General features: G+C 29.9%; 2 protein-coding genes across 10 annotated transcripts in view; one reads left to right on the top strand and one right to left on the bottom strand.

Annotated features, from left to right (window-relative positions):
- The window catches only part of LOC107165504 (uncharacterized), a 38807-nt gene that overhangs the window by 22256 nt on the left and 3462 nt on the right, over window positions 1-13089 (top strand). For 4 of the 8 annotated variants that reach the window (XM_089223098.1, XM_089223097.1, XM_089223101.1 and 1 more), the window contains 2 exons: window positions 185-292; window positions 12528-12581. The exons of 1 other annotated variant lie outside the window; for it this stretch is intronic. The gene's annotated coding sequence lies outside the window, so the exon portion shown is untranslated. Of the gene's footprint in view, window positions 1-184; window positions 293-5535; window positions 5674-5751; window positions 5852-12527; window positions 12582-13089 lie in introns of all 8 variants that reach the window. 3 more of the 8 variants (XM_015513761.2, XM_089223099.1, XM_015513760.2) reach the window with 3 other exon arrangements.
- Window positions 1-13089, bottom strand: part of LOC107165495 (zwei Ig domain protein zig-8-like) — a 233486-nt gene that overhangs the window by 19140 nt on the left and 201257 nt on the right. The window lies entirely within an intron of this gene.

Here is a 13089-nt window from a genome sequence, read left to right on the forward strand (position 1 = left end):
ATTTTCAAACACCGCAGTTAAAGCGTTTTTGCGATCAATATGAAAATTAATATTCAATAATAACATGATTATTATATTAATACAATATTATATATGTATCATTAATAGAGGCATTCGTGCACAGTTTTTTTGTACGATATTTGGTTTCTAACGATGTCTACGATTAATATGTATTACGTTACAGATTTATGATAAGTTAAGCGCAGTATTTCGGCAGAACTTGAACACCTAAAAACTGTGGTTGATTTTTTTATTGATGGAAATATGCGTCGATACGTTTATTTAATTTATCGTAAGTAAATATTATTTTTAATTCAGTAAAAATGAAAATTCAATAATTGAAAGTATATACATTGAGAATGACGGCGTTTTACATTTTGTGTAAAGACATTTGTAAGATTACCGATTACAGAAAGTGTTTTTAACGAACTGAATAATAATAATATAAATGTTACATTGTATACATCACAGCATTATTTAAAATCATATACCTTACATTATGTTATAGATTATAGTGTTTGGCTAACGCCGTATAATGTGTATGTTCTTTATATCCCTCCTGGGACTTGGTAATAATAATATTCCAACGTTCCCGGGACCAAACACATATTATTTTTCAACACAAAATTGGCTACGGAAAATCATAACTTTTAAATACTTAACAGGGTTTATTTATACCGATAAAACCACATTCGTGTACAGTAATAACAATCCGTAGGAGATTAGGTTTTGGTATCTATTTTGGTTTGCGTATACTATAATATATTTTTTAATAATCTTATGAATTTATTTCCGATTTCAATTCGTCAATTAATCTCTTCTTATTATTTTTACTGAGGTATAAAAAGTTATATCTCTATCGGAAGTGTTTCAATACTCGATGTACCTACATTATATTAAATTAAACTTCGATGTTTCGATGTGTATTATATTTAATCACTCTGTTTAATTTAAATTAAATTAAATTAAAATGTATTGTAGAATCATAATAATCGTAAAAAAAAAACAAAAACAAAATTAGTATCACTAATGGTTTCTTAAACGAATCCTCCATGTCAGGATCGTACTTATTATATTATCCATTTCGTAGTATACCTAAATTATTTATTTCAAATGAAAAATAATTGTAGAATGTAATCAATATGCACTATGCAAAGACATATAATTCACTCACTTGAAATAGTAAGCATATAGCTAATAAAATTGATTTAATTACTCGCTGCACATTAAGTAATATATTAGGATATGAACTAAAAGATGAAAAAATAATTTTACTTTTATAGTTTTATACCTTATTGTTGTGATAGTAATTATAATAACATAGAAATAAAAAGTAAAGTAAAACATCCGCTTCCATTATCTCACTGTTAAATTATTTCGTTTTACATGAAATGCAGACTGTTGATAATAATGTTTTAAATCTAACCGTTATTTATACATGTACGCTCGGTGTATTTTATTAAATTTTCTTCAAACATGAAACACATTTCATTTTTATGCGTGCCAGTGGTCTGTATACAAGATTTTCACAGATAAGTATATTTATGCGTTTAGGTAAGTATTGTTTGTGCACATACATACGAATACGAACGCAAATCCTGCAGGGTGTACTGATTATACTGTAAATGATTTTCACAATATATTATACTATTTTAATAATATTATTTACGAAAAATGATAAAAATATGTGTATTTGATACCTACAACTGAGCTAATAGGTTTTTTTTTTCATAAAGTTCGTTTTTGAATGTATACAAAAATTAGGCTAACATTATACAAATGGATTTCATAAATTAAAATCCCAATCATCGTGATACGTACCTAGGAGTGATTGTTTTTTTTTCGAAATTTTGATGGTTCAATCAGATACCAAACCGTGGCTTTTAATTACTATTACTTAACTATTTGACGACTATACATAAACGCACTAAACTAGATTTCGTAAACTAATTGACGAGTTCAACTAATGAAATTTGAATATAATTTAAAGTTTATAGAATAGATAATTTAATTAGTTAAAATGACCACAATGAATGTACATTGTCAGTGTCCAAGCTGTTATCAGATTTGAAGAATGTTTTTCTTTCAAATTATAACCAGATTCTGTTCTGGATATTTTTAAAAACGCGTGAAGATCTACCTCCACGTTCGTAAATATCCTAAAAAATATTAAAACAAATTTTGTAGATTTATTTCCTTTTAGTTAGGATAGGTGAACTTTGGACGATAATGACTTTTAGTGTTTCAAATACAACATAGTACGGATTGACGACTGACAAACTGATGTTTGGGCTTAGACGCATAATATAATGGGTGTTTCAAAATGATTCATCCGATTACGAACTGATTTAGTTCGGCAACGGTTAATCGCAGGTTAATGACCAATGTATTAATGGAAAGATTAGATAACTAAGTTTATTTTAAGTTATCTAGTTGATAAATTTGGCACCGTAATGGTTAGTGTACTTGGAAACGAAGCACCAGCTACCCACAGCAATGGATCGGTCGCTGTAGTGCTAATGACGCTACATTTTGTCCACGTTCGCCGGATCTTACAATCTGTGATTTTTTTCTCTGGAGTTACATAAAAAGCATTGTTTATGTTCCTCCCCTCCCAAAAGATCTTGGCGAATTGAAAAGTCGCATTACAGACGCCATCAACTTGGTTACTGTCGACATGCTTCAACAGGTTTATGAGGAATTTGAATATCGCTTAGGTGTGTGTCGTGCAAGTAAGGGGGGTCACATTGAAAATGTTTAAGCATTGTACCTAAAACTTAAAATAATCCATTAAAATGTAAAATTAATTCTAACATGATTAATCAAATTTTAAAATAAATATGAGTTTTTGAAATCGGATGAATCATTTTGGTACACCCTGTACATTACTTATGTGAATATACAATTCCATCGTTAAACCTCGCAGAAAATATAAACATTATACATACATTGTCAAACATATTATGCAAGTTGATTTGGACTGTTAGAGTTGTAAGTACAAAAAATCAAAAAAAAAAATTTTAATTAGGACGTATTACGTATTATAAATAGCTGTATACTTTTATTCGAGTTATAAAATATTTTTGTTAGGTTAAAAATAAAAGATATTACTCAAGGCACACTTTTAAGTCCGTCGTAGAGACGAAAGGAGATTGAAATTTATATAATTATAATGATTTTCTAGTTTTAAACTTGTAACTATTAGTTAATATTTTGTTTTTAGCTATTTTAATAGTTTTAAGTTAGAAAAAAAATATAATCTCAAAATTAAATATCCTCAACTATTATTGCAATTATTATAGGTGAAAAATTATACTATTGTTGGGAAACAAAGAGTCGTTAAAAACAATATTGATTAAAAAAAAAAAATGATGTATAATAATATGCAGTAATTCATTTAAGTTGTATAACATATAAAACTAATTCCTGTTAATTTACCTTTGCCATTCAACAACTAGCTAATGGAACAGTGTCGTGTGTGTAGTTTATTTTGTCCAGTCAGACGGGCGGTTTGTCGTTCACAAATTATGACATAAAATATTTGTAAATAAATTATGTACCATAATTGAACATTATAATTAGGACTAGAATTTTGTGGAATTTATACAAAATTAGGTACTGAAAACAGACGAAATAAAATGAAAAAAGTACTGTAATAATAATGTACCGAATATTTTATGGTATAATTGTGGTTGCCGATGATGGAAATAATTTTTCGAAATAAATCAAGTAAAAAATCGATTAAAGTATAAAATACTATTATAATTATCATTAATTATTATTACGTATTATATATATCCTATGGTAGGGATGGCAAATTTTCCTTACGTTACGTGCTATTAATTAACTGATTTTTTTTTCCATTAAATTAAGAATAATATTACATAGGTATTTGTATATTATAGGCACATAAGAATTTTTTTATTTTAAATGTATTTATTGAGAGATTTAATAAAAAAAATATCATTAGTAATTATTATTAAAATGACTTTAAAATAAATTGAAAATTAATCCGATTAACTTGACGAGAGATGGATACAGATATTTTATTATACAACTTTGTTTTTACACAATAGGGAAATAGGTTAGGTTATAGAAAATAATATGTTTTCTTCGGTAATCTCAGCCATTAGAACCATCTCGACATTATATAATATAATATGATTATATCTGGTTCAAAATATGATGATGTCGTTAAAATATATTATTTTACAAAAATATTATATGCTAAAAACTTGTGGAACGAAACGAACGGTACGTGAAATACAATTATCTATTTCGCTGCTTTGCGTCACGAAACAAAGTTTTTGATCTCTCGACAACCATATAAGTATAATACGACGAACGGATTTCAAGTGTTTTTCGCGTCATTTTGACGAGCGCATAATGCGCTATATCCCATTATAGTCGAGCCATTGGCCTGGACGCGGCAAAATATTGTCTGGTTCCAATATACGCACACACCTAACCTATATCCACATATGTATACACTATACATGTATAAGCCATAGACACGGGTCGATACTGTTCAGCGTGCTCGCCAAAACCACGGAGCGTGTACGAGTGTCCGAAAACGACCGAGAAAAATGTCTATATTATCCTATATTAGAACGATAACTGTAACCAATACGAATAAAATAATATAACGGTTCCAGGTATAATTATGTACATAGGTATCATATGCATTTCTAGGTATATACGTGTGTAGGTATACTGAGTGTTCATTGCTCATCCTCACTATCAGACATTTTGATTGAAACGAAATTGTAATATATTTTTTAATCAACAAAATGTAAGTACATAATATATTGATATCACGGTAAACTTAATAATAACGCTTGTTCAATTTTTTACACTCATGTGTCTAATAAATATGATATATTCTACGTAAAAATACAGTTCATGTTGGAGTCTGACACTTCCTTGGATTCTGACTTCTGAGTTACCTATACGTGTAGGTGCCATTCATAAATTAATATTCAACACTGCACATATCAAGAAGAAACTTTAAAATGTATTTTTAATATTATTTTTTTTTCACAATATACAATCCTAAAAATGTGTCATTTAAACCGAGTGTTTCAAATCCCAATCACATTTTAAACGTTTGATAATTTCTCGCAACAACTCGCACTGTTGATAATATAGTTTCTGGATAGATCCCATTAAAAGTATCTGCAAATTATCTCGTAGCGATGTTATGAATTTAAATTTTCATCAGTTGACGATTATAATGGAGAAATAATTTTCTCAATTTTAGTATGCTAATGAAAAACAATTTTCGTGATAGTTTTAATTAAAGTCAATGGATGTTTGAATAATACATTATTTAAAAAAAAAATGATCGCACATTTTTTTAATTTTGTGAACCAGTGAATTCTTTGCATAAAAAATTTATTTTATACACTACATCTTTGGTATCAACAATACTACAATAAGTCTTGTAAATTTCACCAACTTATGTGTGCAGTAATAACCAGCCACCTTTGTAATGTAAGTCAAATAATATCTATTAACACGCATCGTCTTAGATAGTTAATCAATGTGGTCACCGTTGAAAAATCTGCGGTGTTGTCTACATTCATTGTTACATTTTTCTGGACAAAGCCGGGTAATGCAGTTAGGCAAATATAATAAAGTCAGAAAACGAGGTGCGAGGTGTAACGAAAATAAGTAAAACATTTAATCAATCAAATTTTCTTTTATAAATAAAAATTAATTATGTACCAACACATTTTTTTTCGAATATAGATTAGAAAAATAATTATTAGAGAGTAAATCACTACTGGTCGAAGATTCTGAGCGGAGTGATTTTACAGCAGTCGAATTTTCACTTGGAAAGTGGTTTCTGGTAAGAAATTAGATCTTGATTATATTTTGGCAGGTATAAGTAAAAACTTAAAAAACAAATTCGAACATCTGTATAAAGTTAGACATGTCTTCGTTGAGAATTATTTTTTATCGTATAGAATAATTATTATTTTTCAGTGAATATAAATTTAACATATCTGAAATAGTTACTGTAATAGTGATCTACTCAATTAGGCAGCATGTCTTGACCTACAACTGTATATAGAATAGGGGGGTTACTTAGATACTTGATGATGGCTTAATTCTGTTATTTATTATACACGGCAGTTTACAATGACTGAGTGCAATTTTAGGCGATTGTGGAGAAAGAGCATATATGATCAGGAACCGTTTTTATTTTTTGTTGCTGCGTTATAAAATATAGTTTGATTTAAAATTTGTTGTAAATTAATGATTAATCATGGTTTGGTGCTAGGTCACCACGTCGACATCGAATTCGATCGTTGCATTTTTCTCGTTCATATGATAAATGGTTGTTACTGCAACACAGACTTCATACCTGTTTTTCCGCCAATTTGTCAGCAGAATTTCGAGTACTATATTCGTCCGATGCGAGGTTTGTGACAATTTCGTGGGTCCAATATAATATACACAGTTATTATGCATTTTTAAACATATCGCGTTACATTATGCAAGCACTCCTCATTCCTTCGTACCCTCAAATTACCTCATATTATTCATATTATTCATATTATATATTTTTTAAAACTATTAACCGTTATAGAAAATATATTTACAATACAAATTAGAAAGTTGCAGTAGGACGGTTATGCATGGTCAATGGACGATCCCAGTTTTATGTTCTTTTTAAGGCTTTAAACGAAAAAGTCTGGGATTGTGTCAATGTAAAGAAAAGTTGTTGTAAATCGTGTCGTGAAAAAAAAAACATAAACTTTTTCGGTAGAAGTATTTTTTTCAGCTGTATTAGCTACTACAAAAATTTAATAGCCTTTTAAAGTTTTAAAACGTATAAGCGATTCTTCTATATAGGTAAAAATAGTTTCTAAATACATTATTATTATTTTTGAGTTACGATAAAATGCGAAAAATATCCACATTAATATCCTACGACAAAATATAAGTATACAGCGGTGGCAGATCGTAACTCGTGTAAAAAAAAATAGGAACATGAAATATTTGGATAATTTTTAACATACATTTTTGACAGACACTTGCTCTCCCACTCATTCGTTTTCTCTCTCTCTTTTGCTCTCACGTGATCTTTCGACATCGACAATATCCATTTTTTGATATACTTCAGGCCGAGCACTTAAATATATAACTATAATACATTGAAGATCCTTCTGCCTGCAGAGATGTTTACGATCAGTTTATGTTTATTTGTTTAAAACGCAATATAATAATATATTCTTGGCCCTTTTTTCATTCATCTACATAATTTAGCAAGTGGATATATTATGGTGGAGTATATATATAATGTATATATGATATCTGTGTCGTGTACAGCCGCGGCGAGGAATCTTTCGATTGGACGTTGTTTTTATTATTATTATTCCCGTAAACACGTTTTCGGAAGGAAAGTGTTGTCCGAAAGTTTTGTTTAGCCCACTCTATACCGCACCGGTAATTCGACGCAGATGGTACTTTAAACAGGTGATTTTTTGAATTCACTATAGTAGTTTTATGGATAATCGCGAAGGGCTATACCCGAAAACCGCGTCGCATAAGGAAAATCCAAACCTGGGTTGGATTTCCGCTACGCAAGAAAACTTTTAACATTATTTTAAAACTTTTAAATAATCCTAGGGACTTAAATTTTCACATTTTAGTGTATTTTATATATACAAGTTATAGACGCATGATAAAATTTACAAAATAATTCTGTAAAATGTATTGCTTTTTAATTTTATGACAACTGGGTAACGAACATACTCTATACTGTAGCCTAGCTGTAGGTAGAAAGTGCAGTAGGTGTCGAGTGTGTTACTGTAGTAATAAATGTGTCGAATTATTATAATATGAATAAATTAAAATAAATGTTGTGGTATCAAAGACAAACACGTTACAGCAAAATAAATAAAAACAAGATAATTGACAACAGCTTAAAATAGCAAAAAAAGATCAATATTATTTGAAAATTATTTTATGTCTAGGAAATGCTAATATGAATATTTCGTAAAAAAGTCCTTATAATTATTAATTATCGAGTTAAGACAAAAAGATGAAACATATGTTGTTGAAAATTGGTTATCGTGAGAAGTATTTTGAAATTTTTACTTTTGACCAGTCTGAAAAGTACTAGTTAGATTAAATTTCCTTTCTGAAACCACCATCAACATTAAAATTTAGAATTTTTACTGCTCAAAAAGGTGATGGCAGACAGAAAAAAACACAAATTAGTGTGTAAAATCCATACATTGATTGCTTCCCTAGGAATCTAAAATTACTACAACGTCCAAACGACATTGCCAAAGCTGACGACGAAAAAAAGATATTCGGTATTATTGTTGTAAGTTTTTAGTATATTTAGGGGCGAATAATTTGATCGAATAATTATTAACAATCAAGGTAATCTACATAATCATGAGCATACTGATAATGGTTGTACTCGTTAGTATATTAATGTGTAAAAACGTATTTTAATTTAAAATCCTACACATTTTTGTGTTCGAAACCACATGACTTTAAAGTCTCCGCGGTGACTCTGCTTTTTAGTAATTACACTCAGTACAAATAGTTAGTGACCCATTTAATGCCTGCAGCGAATCGATCTAATTGACTACGTGTACGCGAGCATATTCGATTTTTACGAATCTATAATGTTTTTCATATAATTCCTGGGATCACAATACCGAGTTCTTAATATTTTAAAATATTATAACTTTAACAAGTAGAATCGTACGATATCTCCTTTAATTGTTTTCATGTCATGTAATGTGATATTATACTATTTAGTCGATGAATTCGATGAATAAACTTTATTGCTATTTATTAATTTTTATTTTTTGAATTATATTTAGCGTAAAAAAAGTCAAACATAATATCAACCCCTATAGGTTTGTAATAGTATAATATTATGTAAGATTATTGCTATTTTTCATCAGATCGTCCAAGTGTCGTAATCGTAACGGCATGACTTATAGTAAGATACATATAGCGATTATAAATATTTAAAGCTGCAGCGCAGGCGTCTCGATTCGATCAAATTCGTTTCGTGGGTACGATGGGCGTTTCGATCGAAGGCGGGTCAGTTGGGATGAGGTGCCAAGACGTTTACATTCTAACCCGATAGTGTTGTCTCGGGAAAAGGAATAGTATTACGTATTGTTATCGCCGGAATGGATAGGATATGGACCATATAGCGTATAGGCCTATTTTTATTATTATTTAATGGTATTTAGAGTATTTATCTACGACCAGTTAACAGTGAAAACCTATTTTAGTTTTACTGCAGTTTATAGGTACCTATATGACTATTTAACGATTCTAAGCATTTTACTACAAAATGTTTGTAGGTAGTAGAATAGAATAACGAATAATCGTTATAAGGTATACGTATTATACGTTACTATTTCATTGCTTTTATTAACCTTGCGCTGCTTTATTTCTCCGGTAAATTTGTTTTGAATTCGAAAAACTGAATCTTGTACCGATTTCGACTGCATTTATTAATTTAATTTCAAACTTGGCTCATTTATAAAAGTAAATTCTGCGGAAACTATTCATTGAAACCTTGAACTGCTCTAAAGTTTCAGTGTACTTCATTTAAAATCTCTTTCAACTTTCCACTTGAGAACATAAACCAAACAAAGTTGAGAACAATCTGAAAGGAACAAACCGAATAAAAAAGATGATGCTTCTACAAATATTTTAAATCAATTGTTTATTTTGTTAAAATAAACTGTTCGTTTCATATAGACACATAGTTGCGGAATTATTATTACACCGTTGTAACGAGGCTAATTTAGCTTAGAAGTTGTAGTGCAATAAATATGACCAAAAGCCAAACTCATAATTTATGCAAAACTATAAACCAAGTATCATGCAGGTTTATTTAACTGGAATATTCTAATATTTCAAGAGTGAAGTCTGGATTCAAGTACTACGCATATTCGAATAATTCGTACTTGTATGTAAAATGTGTTTCATAAAAAAAAAAAATGATGATTTTTACCATGATCGATATTGTAACATCAAATATTCAAATTACGGAAATACGAAAATAATATACAATATTTTGTTTCAGGAATCTGATTTAAACATGGTATAATGCACAATTGGAATTAATTCCACATTTTCCCGAGAATGATTGTATATTTTTGGATTTATAATATGATAATATTTTGTTTTTCGAATTTTGAACATTACTATAACACCCAACATTTCCCCTAATAATAATAACTTGTCGTAATCGAAATATATCGCTATTATACGTGAAATTTGTTAAAAAATGAGATTGTGGTGTGGCGGAAGGCAGTGCGATGATGGACGTGCTGTTTTGTGCTTTGTTTCTCGTCGGAAATCGATAAAATCGTGGAATTCGTTAAAAAAGTTAATTCGTTTAATTAACTTCTAAACTTTCTACACGTACGAAATCACCCTCAATGTGCATTATCCACACTACATAGTGGATTGTCGGTTTTTTTTTGTTGTTGAAAATTAACCGACCGATAATGATTATTTTTAAAAGACTTAAAAATATTTTTAAAATACGCACTGTCAGTCAAAATAAAATATAACTACTCCACAACAATATTCCTACACGGGTATAATATTATATATAGATATATGCACTGCAAATAAATATATTTTAGAAAATTTATATTTGACAGAAACTATTTTATATTTTATCTATGATTTGCACAGTTAATATATTTTACTAAATATTAATAATAATTCAAAACGTGTATCATTTATTATTATTTCGAATTTGACTCTAAGTCATAGATAACAGGTAAGTTTTAAAGAACAGATTTTTGGGTTATCGTTTAATGATAAACTATTTTGATGGCGGGGAGAGTAAGAAAAGTTTATGAAAAATGAAATAAAATACTGCAGGTATAAATTCCTGGATAACAACGGACTCCTAAGTTGTCTGTTCGTCCAGGTAATTTGTGTTGAATACGATTTATCGATAAAATCGATTTGAATTCGAACTGATTTTCTACCTAATATTCTAATAATATAAAATGTTTTATTTAAAAATGAAGGACTTTTGCCTCTGATCTCATTGCTCACCATTATTGGGGTGGGGGGGGGGGTGGAGGAGGAGGAATAGAATTTTTCAGGACTAAACGACTCAAGGGCTACTCCTTTGAAGATAAAATTTAGAAACAATTTTTTAATAGCGAGTTTTTAGTATTTAATTATGATCAATATTTATTTATTTATTTTTTGGTCACCATTGTAATTATATTATGTGGGAAATAAAACAAACTTTATATTCATGTAGAGAGAGAAATTAAAATATACGTTCCATCCCTTCATATTCCGTTTTTATAACAACGAGAAAAATTTTTAAACACGATGCACGTCGTAATTCATATTTTAAAATTGGAAAAATTATTAGTTCTATTGTAATGCTGTCGATTTGTTTCATTAATTTTAGTCGCATTAGTCTTATATTTTATTATTATTTCATCGTGTAACTAGACGTTCGAAGTTCGATTTCCGCGTCACACTTCCTCGTCGTCCGTTAGTCGTAGTATATTCTGCGCTGTTTTCTAATATCCGTTCGCGGAGGGTTACAACTAATTTCAAAAAATAACAACAGTGACTTATTTTCTCACGTGCCCTGGCGACTGGCAGAGTATTGTTAAGTCTCGTCACGGCGCGACTTAACGCGCCGAGCTTGGCTGATAATAATAGTAATAATAATAATAATACAATTGTGTGCGACTACAATATTACATAATATAAAAAGCGTAATAACAATATATTACAGCAGTACGTCAGCCGCTCGGTTTTTCACGTGATAAGAGTTCCAGGTCACAATTTTCTCAGTCGGCAAATTGTTACTGTGTATGATGTATACAAATACGCCGAAATATTATATTAAATATTTTTCGATCCGGACGTCCGGTGAGAAGGGGTGGTGATGGGCTAGAGCCTTTTGCCCTTTTTATAATCTTCTTTTTTGTTTCATATAATTTACAACATATATAATATTATACCGTCACACATAATTCAATACGAATCTTTCATGGTCAGATTTATCTATCGGACGACGACCGTTACATAATATTATAGGATATTTGTCCGTCGTCGTTGTCGACATCGGTTAGCGGTCGGTGCAAATTCCGTTTATTAGTGAGCTTTTCCGGGAAATATATTATTATTATTGTTGTTGCTTGGACTCCAAAATAATATTGTCCAACGACACATACAATCCAAGGGCTTGCAGGAGGCTCCGACGGTCAGACGATTTATCACGATGTGTCCACGAATCCTATACCCGGAAACGATCGTGTTCGTCATAGTGATCCACGTGGTCTTACACGCCGCGATTTATGGTTCGGTTGCATTGCACGAGAAACGAATGAGACTTTTTTTTTTGAAATCCTATCGAAATAACAGTGACCGCGGGAATTCTCGTATTACAACATCGACTCTGAGTCAGCAGCATCTCGAGAATAAATTATTAAAGAATATCCCGTCATAAACGAGATTTAATCGATTATTTTTTTATTTTATAGGCGTCGATAATATACATCCTAACGCCGATTCGAACGCCTCCCTAACATACATAGGTAAGCATAAAGTAAACGTTAACAAATATATTATAAGTACCATGCTTAGTAAATATTTTTTCCCTGCAGTTAGGTAAATGCATTTATTTATTAGTACCTATATATAAATGCTGAACGGCATTAAGAAATTATAGATATGTTTTTCGGTATAGTGCTGCACTGGAAAAATATATTTTATAGTAGGTAACATATTCTATATTTAGTTAATTCAATTTTTTTGTTTTTATTGTTGATTTGTGTTTTTTTGGTCATTACAAACAAAATGTCGTGATAATCGATATTGATAAAATCGGTGTAAAAAAGTTTTATCCAGCCCAAAAACATAATATCTATCTATGTTAAAAAAGAGATTATATAAAATCGTGTCGTTGGTAAATTAAAACAATTGTTACGTTGGTAAAAATGTATAGTAATCTATGGATTCTGGTTGCGTGACATGAAAATCTGCGGTCGATTTTATCCGTTGACCGTTCGAATGATATTCGTTGTTCAAATAAAGTAATATTTT

Source organism: Diuraphis noxia, unplaced genomic scaffold (assembly GCF_037042655.1).
Source record: "Diuraphis noxia isolate RWA-SAM2 unplaced genomic scaffold, SU_Dnox_SAM2 contig0003, whole genome shotgun sequence".
NCBI classification, from domain to species: Eukaryota; Metazoa; Arthropoda; class Insecta; order Hemiptera; family Aphididae; genus Diuraphis; species Diuraphis noxia.